The following is a 12,962-nucleotide window of genomic DNA, read 5'->3' as shown; positions in this document are numbered from 1 at the left end:
ACACCTGTCTGTGGGATAAGGTTAAGAGAAGACAGCCAAGATAGTGGCACAGGGTAAGAACAACAGCTGGCAGATCAAGGGAACCTGCACTGCAGAGACTGCAACAGAGTTCAGTAGGAAACTGAGGAAAAGGAACAAAACCAAGGGCAGGGGAAGTAGGAGTGGGAAGAGATGCAAGTCTGTAGGTAGCTGCTTGACCACACTGCCCTTCAGATATGAATGGGCAGCCAACAGTCTTCATCCCCTTTGTGCAGTAACTGGTTCCAACTTCTTAGCCTAAGGCTACAGTTTGTCTCCCCTTCTAGCCTCTCAAGGTAAAATGCAAAAAGCATCATCTCCAACAGAGCTGTGCAAGAGTTGTTAAAAACATCCCACATTAACCAAATATAGCTAACCAGCAACTGTCAGAGACACTAGCCCATTCAAGACATTATTTCAGCCTAAGCCTTCATACAGGACAGGGAAATTATCCTAGCTGGGACAAGGAACACTGCTAGTTTAAACTTACCAGTGTTTAAGAACTACTGTTTTTGACTACAGTTCACACATGCAAGCCCCACTTCAAGCTGTGGCAGAAGGTCAAGTAAAGAAAGTGGATAACCAAAACACAGGTTCAGTATCTAAGCACATGCAAGTCTGAAACACTGTTAGTTATTTGAGAACAATACCTGACTTGAATAACTGCATCATTTGCCAAGAGCATTCTTCCCTAGTTCCCTTCAACACCGGCAACCTGGCATGACGCTCAAAAATGACTTCAAGACGCTTCAGAGGATAAAACAGTAAAGGGATTCTGACTTGCTTTTGTTGTGGTTTTTTTTTTGTTTTGTTTTTATGAGGAATAATTTTTGCAGTTACGTATTCAGAGTGCTCATTTAATACTATCTGACTCAATAAACTATGTTCTTGGCATGCTGATAGAAGTTGCTCTGCTACTCTTACCAGAACCAAATGTGAAGCAATTCTGCACACTAGGGTGCAACTGTATGGATGCTGAAGTTACTGCCAACTGAAAGCATCGAGCTACATTTAAGATGTAATGTGCTAAGAGACATGCATTATACGTAGACAGAGAATGGGCCTGGAAGGAAACCAGACCCCAATTATGCAATATGCATTTAATGCAGCCACACAGCAGACGTGCCGAGATGTTTACAGTGCCATGGAGTGCCCTAAGCTACACCTCTGTGTTTAGCTTCATGAGTTGCTGTAGCACATCTCCATTCACGTTTGCCCTACTCTGGTCACAGGAAGATAATTCATGAAAAGTACATTTTCTCAGATTTAGAACAGTAAGCAAGAAACTGCAGTAAAGAGCAAAGTCAGGACTGATGGAAGTTTTAAGGCCACATTCTCCAGCCTTTCAGAATCAGACACACAGCTCTTAAAGGCACACTTAACAGCAAGCACCCATTCCAGCATATCCCTGGATAACATTACATTCACTGCCACTGCTACTCTTGCTGTTTATTCTCAGAGAAACGTAGGGTACATCTATGGACTAACCTGTACAGCATGATTAATTCAAAACCAGACTATGATGCCGACACAAAACTAGGAGAAACAGAGATCCCCATTGTGCACTTGGTGACATACTGAAGCAGATCAGTTTTATTTTTTAAGACTACAAGGAAGAATTCCCTGTCTCTCCAAGAGCTCATTTTACATCCAGAGATGGAATTTGGGCAAGGTGGTCTGTTGCATCATAAATAGACACTGTTTTCAGGCATACAAAGGCCTCAAAGAAGCAAAACTGAAGAAATTGAGTAAAAGGAACTGATCTGTCCTCGCAGATGTTACTCTAATTACTCAAACATAACTTTTTCCATTATTACAGCAGTTTTCTGCACTCCAAGAAAGAGAAACAGAAATACAAACATTATATACAGTCCTGAAATTTCAAGACACTGGATCACCAAGTCCAATTGGAAAACACTGTAACTAGGGTCTGCTGCAACACCGGTACCAAAGGCAGCATTAACACTGATCTTAAAACTCAAGAAGGCTAAAAATCCAAGCCTGTGCAATGTAGAGCATTCACATGCATGAAGAAACCAAGTGCTGGGCTGTTCTTGTCAGCTCTGGCAGTCTTTTACAAGTAAACCTTAGCTTTAGAGCCTCATTAAACCAAGAGGCAATGGAACAAACCTCAGATCTGCATAAACTCCACATCTTGTGGAGGCTCCATTGCCTTGTATAGCAGAGCCCACTGAAGATTAAGGCCACATTCTTCATACAAAGCCTAGTATTATGTGCAGTAAGACAAAGCTAACACATGACAAACACAGGCTGCAAAAGGGGAGCCCAGGGCATAAGAAATATTTTCAAATTAATCACTTTCTATGGAGATGACCCTGCCACAGAGAGCAGTGATAATAAGATGAGAAAATACACTCCTTGTGAAGCACACATAAAAATGCAGTGTTAACTTTAACACCATTTCAGGCCTATCGTAAGTACAGGACAGGACTGTTGTGAGGCAACAAACCCCACACTGATCAAGTAGAAGCTTGGTAAACCACAGGGTCCATAAATACTCTTTCAGACCAGTTCTCACAATTGTCAGAGCCAAGACCTTAGAAGTGAACAGATGCCTTGCAGGGGCTTCACCAGCCCCGGATGAGTCAAATTCCAAGAGAGGTTCCCAGCTGCAGTCCCACAGGCTGAGGAGCATGAAAGGAATGAATTCCCTACTATGCTCCCCACAAACTCTAACAATGGGGATGTCAGAGGAACATCAGACCAATTTTGATGTTAACAGGCTTTGTGTCACATTAAAAGGGTCCATTTGCTTCAGTCCCAAGAACTCATTTGTATTTTAAAGTGCCTGCCTACACAGGCTAGATTAGAACAACCAGCCACAAACCATTACAGTAGCTAATGTAAATCCACGCAGCTTCTGTTTTATGCCGATGTACCTGCAGGAATCAGCAGCTCCCTGTCAACATATTTCTTACTGCACTCCTTACTGCTGAAATATAGAACGTTTTGATGGGAAAATTTTCCTCCAAATTTACAGGCCAGATGGTGTTTAAGTCCGCTGTGCCAGCAGCCCTGACACTAACCCTACACACTAAGAAGATCTCTCATCTTCCTAAAAACCTCCCAACAGAGAAGAGGAGCTAACAACAGGCTAAGATACATACATCAAGCCTCATTCTACTGGCCATGGGCAGTCCTAAGTACAGTATCCCTCCAATTCACCATGGCACTTACCTCCACTGGGAACCCAAGAGGACAGAAAAATATAATGGCTTACTTGTGACAAACCTAATCCTGAAATACAGGATTTTTCCCATCCCAGAACCCTAAAGAAGTTAAAGGTGACCATAATTCATGCACACTATTCTAGGAGTTAAATATCAGTTCATAAGGAGAGGGGGTAGACTGATACACAGAGGGGTAAGAGGAGGGCTTCAAAACTCCTGAACATGAGAGTGTTTCATAGGATCACTGCAAAAACCTAAGTGTGGGCACAGAACTATAAAGCCTGCAAAAGGCCTATGGTGACAGAAGACAACCCATCTCGGCATTCCTTTCACAGGATGTAATGCTGCAAGTGTTACAGCAGTCAATTTTCCTTCAGCCCTCCTGAAATTCAGTCAAACAGCTAACATATCTCACATGCTCCCTTGCTAAAATCTAGATTCAGTTACTCAATCTTCCAGCAAGAATTCACTGCCTAAACATAGCTGGAAGAGGGGAATCATAAAACTGAGTTCAAACTGTATCCCAAATTACAGGACATATCATAAAGCACACATGTAAACAGCAGATAGCATCTGCTTCCAGTTGAGGCTGGAAGGGACCTCTGATGATCACCTAGTCCAACTTTCCTGCTTAAGGCACAGCTGCCTACAGCAGGTTGTTCAGGACACTGCCCAGTTGGGTTTTGAATGCCTCCAAAGATGGAGGCCCCATAACCTGTCAGCAAAGAAGAGAAAATAAATTAACATTGTGCTTGTGGTTACTTATGTATGTGCTATGGTTCACTCTCTAGTTTTTATGGATTGTTCTGAAGCAACACAAATACACAGGGGCAGGAGCTACAAAACTCCACATCTGGATTTGTTCCAAGCAACTCAGACATGCTCTTACTGTCTATGATTACTGAAAGATCTTTGAACAAGACTTCACTGTCACCAGAGGGGGAGGGGCAGAATGTTTTAAAACATCACTATTCCCCAAACACTGCTCTAATTTAGCCAGTTAAGTGCAAGCTGCCTCATTTCCCAGGGACTATTTTGGATAATTTGGCTTCAGCCTCCCTTTAAACAGCTTCCTGAATTGGAATCACAGTAGAGATCACAGCCTGCACGCACAAAAAAAAAACCCCATACTTCTTACCCCCAAATAAGGACTTGAGTGTGTGGGTGTCAAGAAGCTCCCTATGACCCAGCTTCAGTGTGCGCTTGAGCCGAGAACCCCCCCCCGTGTGCTGGGCTGCACCCCCAGAGCGTGAGCAGCAGCTCAGGGAGGGGATCCTGCCCCTCTGCTGTGCTCTGGGGAGACCCCCCCTGCAGCCCTGATCCAGCTCTGGGGCAGCAGCACAAGAGGGACCTGGAGCTGTTGGAGCGAGGCCAGAGGAGGCCATGGAGATGCTGCGAGGGCTGGAGCAGCTCTGCTCTGGAGCCAGGCTGAGAGAGCTGGGCTGGGGCAGCCTGGAGAAGAGAAGGCTCCTGAAGGGGAGACCTTAGAGCAGCTCCAGTGCCTAAAGGGGCTGCAGGAAACCTGGAGAGGGGCTTGGGACAAGGGCCTGTAGGGACAGGCCAAGGGGAATGGCTTGAACCTGCCCGAGGGGAGACTGAGCTGAGCTCTTAGGCAGAAGCTCTTCCCTGTGAGGGTGCTGAGGCGCTGGCACAGGGTGCCCAGAGAAGCTGTGGCTGCCCCATCCCTGGCAGTGTTCAAGGCCAGGTTGGACACAGGGGCTTGGAGCAAGCTGCTCCAGTGGAAGGGGTCCCTGCCCATGGCAGGGGTTGGAGCTGGAGGAGCTTTAAGGTCTCCTCCAACACAGTCCAGGCCGGGATTCTGTAATTCTAAACGAAGAAACTTACAAAAATATCTGCCATATATTTTACCTATTGTTTCTCAGTCAAATGTGGCTGCAGTAAAGCCACTGACATAGCTGAAGGTGGAAGCTAGCAGATGTTATGTTTGAACCATCAAACTGCACCCAAGAGCTGGAAGAATCTAGTGCACACTCACACATTCCTACAATTCCTAATCAGAATGTTCTGAGCCCTGAAACTATTGCAAGGCAAATCTCACTTGTTCTCATGCAGAAAGTAGTCTCTCAATGCAGTTTGTAAGTCAGCTACAGGCTACTTTGTGTGGCAGCTTCCCAGTGCACTATTCTCTTTTGCAGTGCTCATCATCACAGCACCCAGCATGCTCACGCCAGATAAACCACCACTTGATCAAGAAAAGACACATGAGCAGCAAGCTATTAACATGCAAATCTTCTGTAAGATCACCATCAGCTCTCCACCAGCGACAAATTTATCAGTCTTGCAAAGATAAACTTTCATTTGAAGTTGGCTGGTATTTGGATTCTCACAAGTGAGGGAGACAGCTTGTCTGGACATTACTTGTCCCAAGGCAAAACAACATTCCTTCCCTGCTTAACTATGCTTCAGTCAAAGGCCAAGACTTACCATTTTCTTTTTAAGCCAATGGTGCAAATACTTGTACACCTGCCATTGCTAGAATATTACATAGTGAATATAGAAATTACCATGTAATGTTCACCTACATACATAAACCATGCAAGACAAAATGTGACATATGTGCACAACTGAAAGCAAAAGTTACATATAGTAACTGCTAACATTTTAAGAAAAATTACAGGCTTGTAACAGATGAGTAGTGTTAAATTTCAAATGAAACTAGTATTTTTTATGTTATCCGAGACTCCACTTTTGACAACGTTTTGGTAGAAATCCTTCCTGAACAGAAAAAGGAGACATTTTATAAAGGTTACGTAAAGTACTCTGCTCCCCAACTGCAGTGATTTCACAATCAGCAACAGCGACACAACAAAACCAAAGCCCTGTGGATCTACCGAGAAACATACAGCCCCAGGACAGGCAGGAGGCTGGAGCTTGTGGTCTACTGAACCGAGCAACTGCAGTTTCCCCTGGTTCCTGTGGGGAGCTCAGACCGGCTTGCCACCCTCCCAGTTGTCCAGCCGGCCCAGTTCACATTACCCCCAGCCTCAGAGTCTCCCTTTCAAGTCCATCGAGACTGTGACTTGAGTGCACAAGACAGGCAGGAGGGTGTGAGAAACAGTTCTTTTGGGAAAAGAACTTAAAATGGAAAAGACAACAGGGTTTTTTATCTTTCTGAAGAAACGTTAAGACCAAACTGATGCATATTGAATTAGGAAACTGAGTTCAGCAACTGTCATCAGAAGGGATCTGAACAAAAAGGACAAACCTTCACATATGGAATGCTTCTAGGAGCCAGAAAATGGGAGAGGCACCTCCACAACTTCACACCTCACTGTTGGGAAAGATGCCTTCAAAAATCCTGTCACAGATCCAATGAAACTCTCCAGGAAAGTTTATTTGGAAAGCAAACACAGCGCCCATGGGTGTGTGGGGGAGTGCAAGGTATGGGACAAAGCTGCAACATTCTCCACTGCCACAGCTCTAGGAAGGTTTCTGTGGAACACCGTGCTTGGACAAGCCTGAGGCATGTAAACAAGTACTGAAAGTTGTAAACTCAGTCATAGCTCATACCATGCTTGTGCTCCTTACCCCTTTCCCCACAACTGGCAGCTGCCAAGATCTACTTAAGACAATGATTTACACACCCTTTCATTATATATATATATATATAAAAATGAATGATCACAAGCATTTTTCAAAATACATTCTTACAAAGAGCTGCAGGTTGAAGATATTTTGTTCTTGTATTTAGCTACTGTATGCAAAAAAAACTAAGAACAGCTCTGTCAGTCTTCTCATAATGCTGGAAATTGCCAGACATGCATGTGTATACACAGAAAGTAAGGAATAAAAATAGAAGTAGCTGCCTCCTGCTGCAAGATACTCGACACACATCTAGTCTTCATTAACTTCCAATGTAATACGGAAACCTGCATTGTATTAGCTGTGTGTCATGGGGAAATTTGTGTTTACAATTAGATTTGATATGTTCAAACAGATTTCTCAATGCAGTTCACCAAGGTCACATTAAATTAGCCAAGTCTATCCATTCAGTGTTTAATTGTACTGTATCGCATATGAGGAAGTGCTAATCTCATAGACTGTATATAAGGTAATTTTATCAATTGTTTAAGTACATTAAGTTTTACTTGAAAACACATTTGTGGAATTTCAGGATGTAGCTCCTTTCTCAACAAGGGTAACAAGATTAAAAATTCAGAACTAAAGAAGAATGAATGTTAAATTAAGATTAAATTTCAGTAGTAAAGAGTAAAAACTAAAATCCCTTTCCTTCAATTTATCACAAATTTTAATGAGGGAAACATCCTTAGTAGCCTCAGTAAGGAAACTTGTGATGCTTTAAACCAAGGATACAAGAGGACTGTTTAAAAGCTAAGTCTGCCGTTTCAAAAAGAAAATAGCTACTCTAATTCCAAGAGAGTTTTGGCCGTTCCCAAAAGGGGAGGGTTCCTCCAGTAGTTTATTTAAAACAGCTGTGCTCACAAAACAGCCATTCCCATTTCCTGCCCATAAAACATCCCTAACCCATTTAAAATAAAGGAGGGAGGAAAAACAAGACAAAAATCTGGTGCTTGCAACTGCAGAACTGAATCCAAGTATTTATGAGGGTGTCTCACTGAACTTCCTCGTTGCAGTGCCTGCTCTCCAAAGCAATGCCAGCACATAATTTTCCTGTTGGGGAAGCAGTCCTGGTCTTTAGGTATCAGGGTCCATCTGCATTTCCATTAAATCTCCCATTTGTAAGTAAGTAGAGCACAACAGAATACATTTTTTGTGCTGGTTTTAGAAAAGTTGCAACTAAGGTTCTTTGAACACATGAGCCCTAACCCACGTTAAATTCACAGCAGCTACAGAGTTCTGGGCATGGTTTTATGCATGCATTTGTTCAGATTGGGGCTCAGGAGAACAAACATCTGCACAAAGTCAGAAACTGAGTTAACATCTCAGATGTGCACATACATACATACACGAGTACTGGAGGTCTTAAATGAGCTGGCATTTAAAATACAACTACTGCAGTCCTCTTCAGGAGAGGAGGAGGGAAAACACAGGGGCAGTTCAAGTGCTTTCTAGCCTCTGCAGGTGACAAAAGAAATAAGTCACCCAATTCTCAATTCCTTCTTCCTCTGGCCTTACTTCAAAGAATTGTAGGCATGATTTTTTTTTTCTTTTAAGGCTCAATTCTTGGCATTCAAGACTGGCAACACTGCCAATAGAAAAGCAGAGCACAAAGCCAAGATATTGTCTATGAAAAGCTGTATTTGAGGCTAGAGGGGCAGCTTTCTCACATTTGTCTCCCCTGAACAGGTCTGCTGCACCAGGGCACATACGCCACATCCTGTGTAAGCCCAGCACACAGAAGTAAAGAGGATTTAATGTTTTCCTAAGTTCCTCTCACTTCTATTAGTTCTTCTGGCAAGCTTGTCATAACTCACATATGAAACAAAGTGATATGAGGCTGGTCTCTGTCCCTACTGAAGTCCCAGAGGACCTCATCACAACTGAATGGTTAGCTGTTAGAGAAATCTTGGAAATGAGGGAAAGTGACTACTTTGCCCTTGTCAGCTCTCTGTAACCTCTGCAGTTGACATGAGAGAGGTGAGTGCCTTCCTGCCTGCCTGGAATGGTTTTGATCACAAAAATACCAGCAGGGAAAGACCATTACGTCCTAACAGAAGCAGACTGAGAAAATCAGAAACGTTTGCCAAAACCAATGACACGAAAATTACAGAAGTTTGGGTTTAAAGTAGAATTCTTATTAAAGACAGACAAGGAAAGAAATTGAAAAACAAAGACTAAAAGTAAGCCCAGTGTAATACCTGAAATTGCAAATTTCTCCTTGCCATCGGGGAAAAAAAGCCTCCACAAACATACAGACAAGGCCTAATAAACCTGCCATGGTAAGGGGATTTTCCAACTTAACAAAACATTCTGGTGTTCATGCACTTGAAGTTAACTTATTTACACTATTTAAATGCAGATTTTCTGTAGCTCTACAGTATGGTAAAGATCCCACTTTCAAATTGGGCTTACTTCTTATGTACACACAAGGCAGATTTTTACATGACAGGATCTAATTCATCTCGAAAACCAACCAGCCATTCAAATTTAAAAACAACCATCTGTATTGTTATGAAAGACCAGAAAGCTGGACGACAAAAGCTGCAGCAGTCATATTTATTTAAGATCACAAAGCTTAGCACTCAATTATAATTGGGAGAAAAGAAAATCTCCATATTTTTCTAGAGAACAAGGCCAGGACAAAGCCTTCTTAAGGGTACAAATACTTCAGAGGGTGCACAAAGGTTTGCATTTTCTTGTACGTTTCATCACGATGCAGATTCTTCTTTAAAACCCTCTGCATACCACCACAGTTGTAAGATGATGAACATCCCAGTACTGCTGAGTGACAGAATAACAGACATTGCCAAATGTGTAAATTGGATTTTGCAATGAGAAACATATGAGATCGAAGCCACAAAAGTTTGAGGAGGAAAAAAAAAGAATTGTGTGAAAGAATAGGTATTTGATGAAGAGCAAAATGGCACCTTTTGTTATAGGTCAAGTCTCACAGCTGTTAGATTATGTACATTTATATAAAATTTGAAAGGGACAAATGAAAATTTAAGCTGGAAACTAATAGCTTAATCCCTGTTCCTCACTTCAAGAGAAATTAATTATGTGAAATATGATTACCTGATCAGAGAAAAAACACAAAATAATTCTATACCAAATGCTTGAAAATGCATTCTCTATTTCCTTCCTAGCATCGTATTGTTGAAAGCTTTCATTCACAGCTACTGGCAGTGCAGCCGCTGCCAGCCTCTAGCAAGAACTAGTGGGCTGGGCTGGGTTACATACATGTCACAGTATTTAGCCACACTGGATATCCCAACCAGATCCCTCCCAGAAAACGTACCCAGCCTTGTGGGCAGGGAGTGCAAGAAAATTTCTTCAACTTTAGAGTCATCTGTTCATGCAACAGAACAAGTGCCAAACAAACATCATCCATCAATCATTTCAAAAAAAAAGGATTCTTAACATGGAAAGAGACTAAAATAGGATGTAACAAAATCTCTGTGCACAGGAAGCAGTGAAACTTGCTTGATTTCAGCAGGTTAGATGGCAGTTCAAGTGTCCTTTTAGTTTGTAGCAATACTGAAGAAGTAAGTTTATTCATCCATTAGATCAATACAGTTCTCTGCCTTGGAACAGGAGCTGAACTACAGGACCAGTTCTGTTCAACAGTGACAGGACATGCAGAGAGACTTCCTAATGAAGTCTATTATAATGAATTTATCGTAACACTGCTTCACTGCCTATATCCAATATCCAGGTTGCATGTTAGCAGCAATTAAGGGGTGAAAACAAAAGATTTAAAGAAACAAAGCAGTGTGGCATATGCTACAGCAGAGAGCAGTACACCACGAGGCACACCATTTGTTTTAGTGAGAGCTGTACAGGTCCCAGCACTGCACAGCTGTTCCCCAGCCCAAGTGCCAAACACAGCCGCAGCAGTGCAGAGAAACCAAGACTATCCCCACACTGCACTTCAGTTTGGGCCAAACATTCCCAATTAGGGGCATGTCCAAACACACATCCCACAGCCAAGACGTTTTCTGTGTGGATCCCTGCTTCACTACAGCCCCACGGGCAAACCATCCCGTTTTATGGGCAAGACAGACCACAGCTCTTAGCAGACTCTTCAGATAAGTCCTGTCTACCCACTCCAAATTGATGCCTGTCTGCAGGCGAGTGGACGGATGTTGGCTTGTAGAAGCAGACTCCACTTCAGACAGAGCAGTGACAGGAAGAGAGAAGGGGAAGGAAAGCAGGAGGTGGAAGAAGGGGAAAATATGAAGAAAGTCACATTTCTGCAGCTACTACACTTAAAACTTCAGCTATTCGCCAAAATGGAGGATCCTGCATTCATTTGGATTGCAGTTTATTTATGTCACTTGCCCCTGCCAAGGTTTTGTAGATCATATTTCCAACCCACTTATATTCCTCTGTTGCAGGGTTACCAGAACTGAACAAACAATTCTCTGCAGCCTGCCAAAAGAGAGAAAGCAAGCAAACTAATGCCTGAAGGAAGCACCACTCTCTGGAAGTCATGTTACGGCCCCATGCTCCTACAGATTAGTCACAACCTCACACACAGTGGAGCAAAAGGGGAAATGGTGAATCCATTAAATCTGGGGCAGCACACAGGCCAGAAGAAATAAGTTTATTCATCCATTAGGTCAATACAGTTCTCTGCCTTGGAACCAGAGCTGAACTACAGGACCAGTTCTGTTCAACAGTGTCAGACAGGACAAAGACCAAAACTACTATTCCCACCCACTCGCCCTCCTCCTAGGGAAACCAGGTAATTTTCCAAATAATTAGAATTCTCTTTCAGAGTCTAAGAAAAATGGTCCTAAATTCAAAGTACAAATTCTGCATTAACAGGCCAGAAACTAGCAAGCGCATTCCAGCGCTTGAAATGACAAGAATTGTGATTTAACTGTGGGTATCACCACAGCAGCGCTGCACAAAACCCCATGTGACAAAACACTGATGACTGTAGGTTTGAGACTTTCATTTTCCAGGCAGCGTGTAGCACATCAGGGCTGCACAAACTTCCACTCCAGGGATGTACAAACACACAGTTGCCACTTGCAGAGCTGTGCCTGTCAGAACCCCTCTAGGTTCACACAAGCCCTTAGCAATATCGCTTTGAAATAATCTTACCCTGTGGCACCTGTGGAGAGGGACTGCCAGTGTGCAGAACCACATAATAGTTGAGAGTGGAAGGGACCCTCAAAGCTCATGCAACCCAACTCCCCTGCAGTGAAGCAGGGGCAGCTTCAACTAGATCAGGTTGCCCAGAACCACATCCAGTCTGGCCCTGAATGTGCCCACCACAGGATTTTACCACCCTCATTGTCAACAACGTTTTCCTCACATCCAGCCTGAATCTATTTTAGTTTAAAATAGTCACCTCTCATGCTATCACAACAGGCCCTGATAAAAAATCTTTCCCCATCTTTCTCATTTTAATTACTGAAAGGATGCAATAACATCTCCACAGAGTCTTCATCAGGTTAAACAACCCCAAGTCTCTCAGCCTTTCCTCATAGGAGAGGTGTTCCATTCCTCAAGTAGATAATCCAGTATTTCTTCTGCCTGGACTGCCTGTCCCCTGGGGCTGACCCTGTCACCTTGTCTCTGAACACCACGGCAGCCCTCGAGCCCACATGCAGAGCCACAGCTCTCCCCATCTGGGACTGTGCACTGAATGATGCCAAATGCAAGTCTCTAACAGCAACAGTTTATCTGGGTAAAGACAAAAAGTGTTGCAAGAGAGACTACATCCCAGTAGGGACTGCTACCATAACTGCCAGCCTGACAGTACTGCTGCTGCCACAGCAGCACCCCAAGACTGCTAATTCCCAGCAGCCCGATGAGATGGACCCACGCAGACTGCAGAGGCTGGGGGGTTTGGACTATTCAGGCAGCAGGTCAAGCGCAGCAGCAAGACTAGCTTGAAAAACTTCTCATTACCTATTTGCTGCTGCTGCAACAGGTTCCTTGAAACACGGTACCTACACACACATGAAACCCAAATCTGGGACCTGATGTAACTCAAAAGCAAGAAGAAATCTGCTACCAAAACAACAACAACAACAACAACAACAACAACAAAAAACAACCAACCAAAACAAACAAACAAAACAATCCACCACAATAAAAAGAGAGCACAGTTCACTTTATCCCCTCCACCACAAC

The 12,962-nt window shown here is 43.3% G+C and overlaps 1 protein-coding gene across 2 annotated transcripts in view; it reads right to left on the bottom strand.

Annotated features, from left to right (window-relative positions):
* Positions 1-12,962, bottom strand: part of BICD2 (BICD cargo adaptor 2) — an 83,888-nt gene that overhangs the window by 62,800 nt on the left and 8,126 nt on the right. The gene's annotated exons all lie outside the window — the stretch shown is intronic.

The sequence above is a fragment of the Neopsephotus bourkii genome, unplaced genomic scaffold (assembly GCF_033783945.1).
Source record: "Neopsephotus bourkii isolate Nb327-2 ecotype Australia unplaced genomic scaffold, CSIRO-AGI_Nbou_v1 NB_923, whole genome shotgun sequence".
NCBI classification, from domain to species: domain Eukaryota; kingdom Metazoa; phylum Chordata; class Aves; order Psittaciformes; family Psittacidae; genus Neopsephotus; species Neopsephotus bourkii.
Note: the sequence above shows the minus strand (reverse complement) of the source record. Positions and strands in the feature narration are given on the sequence as shown.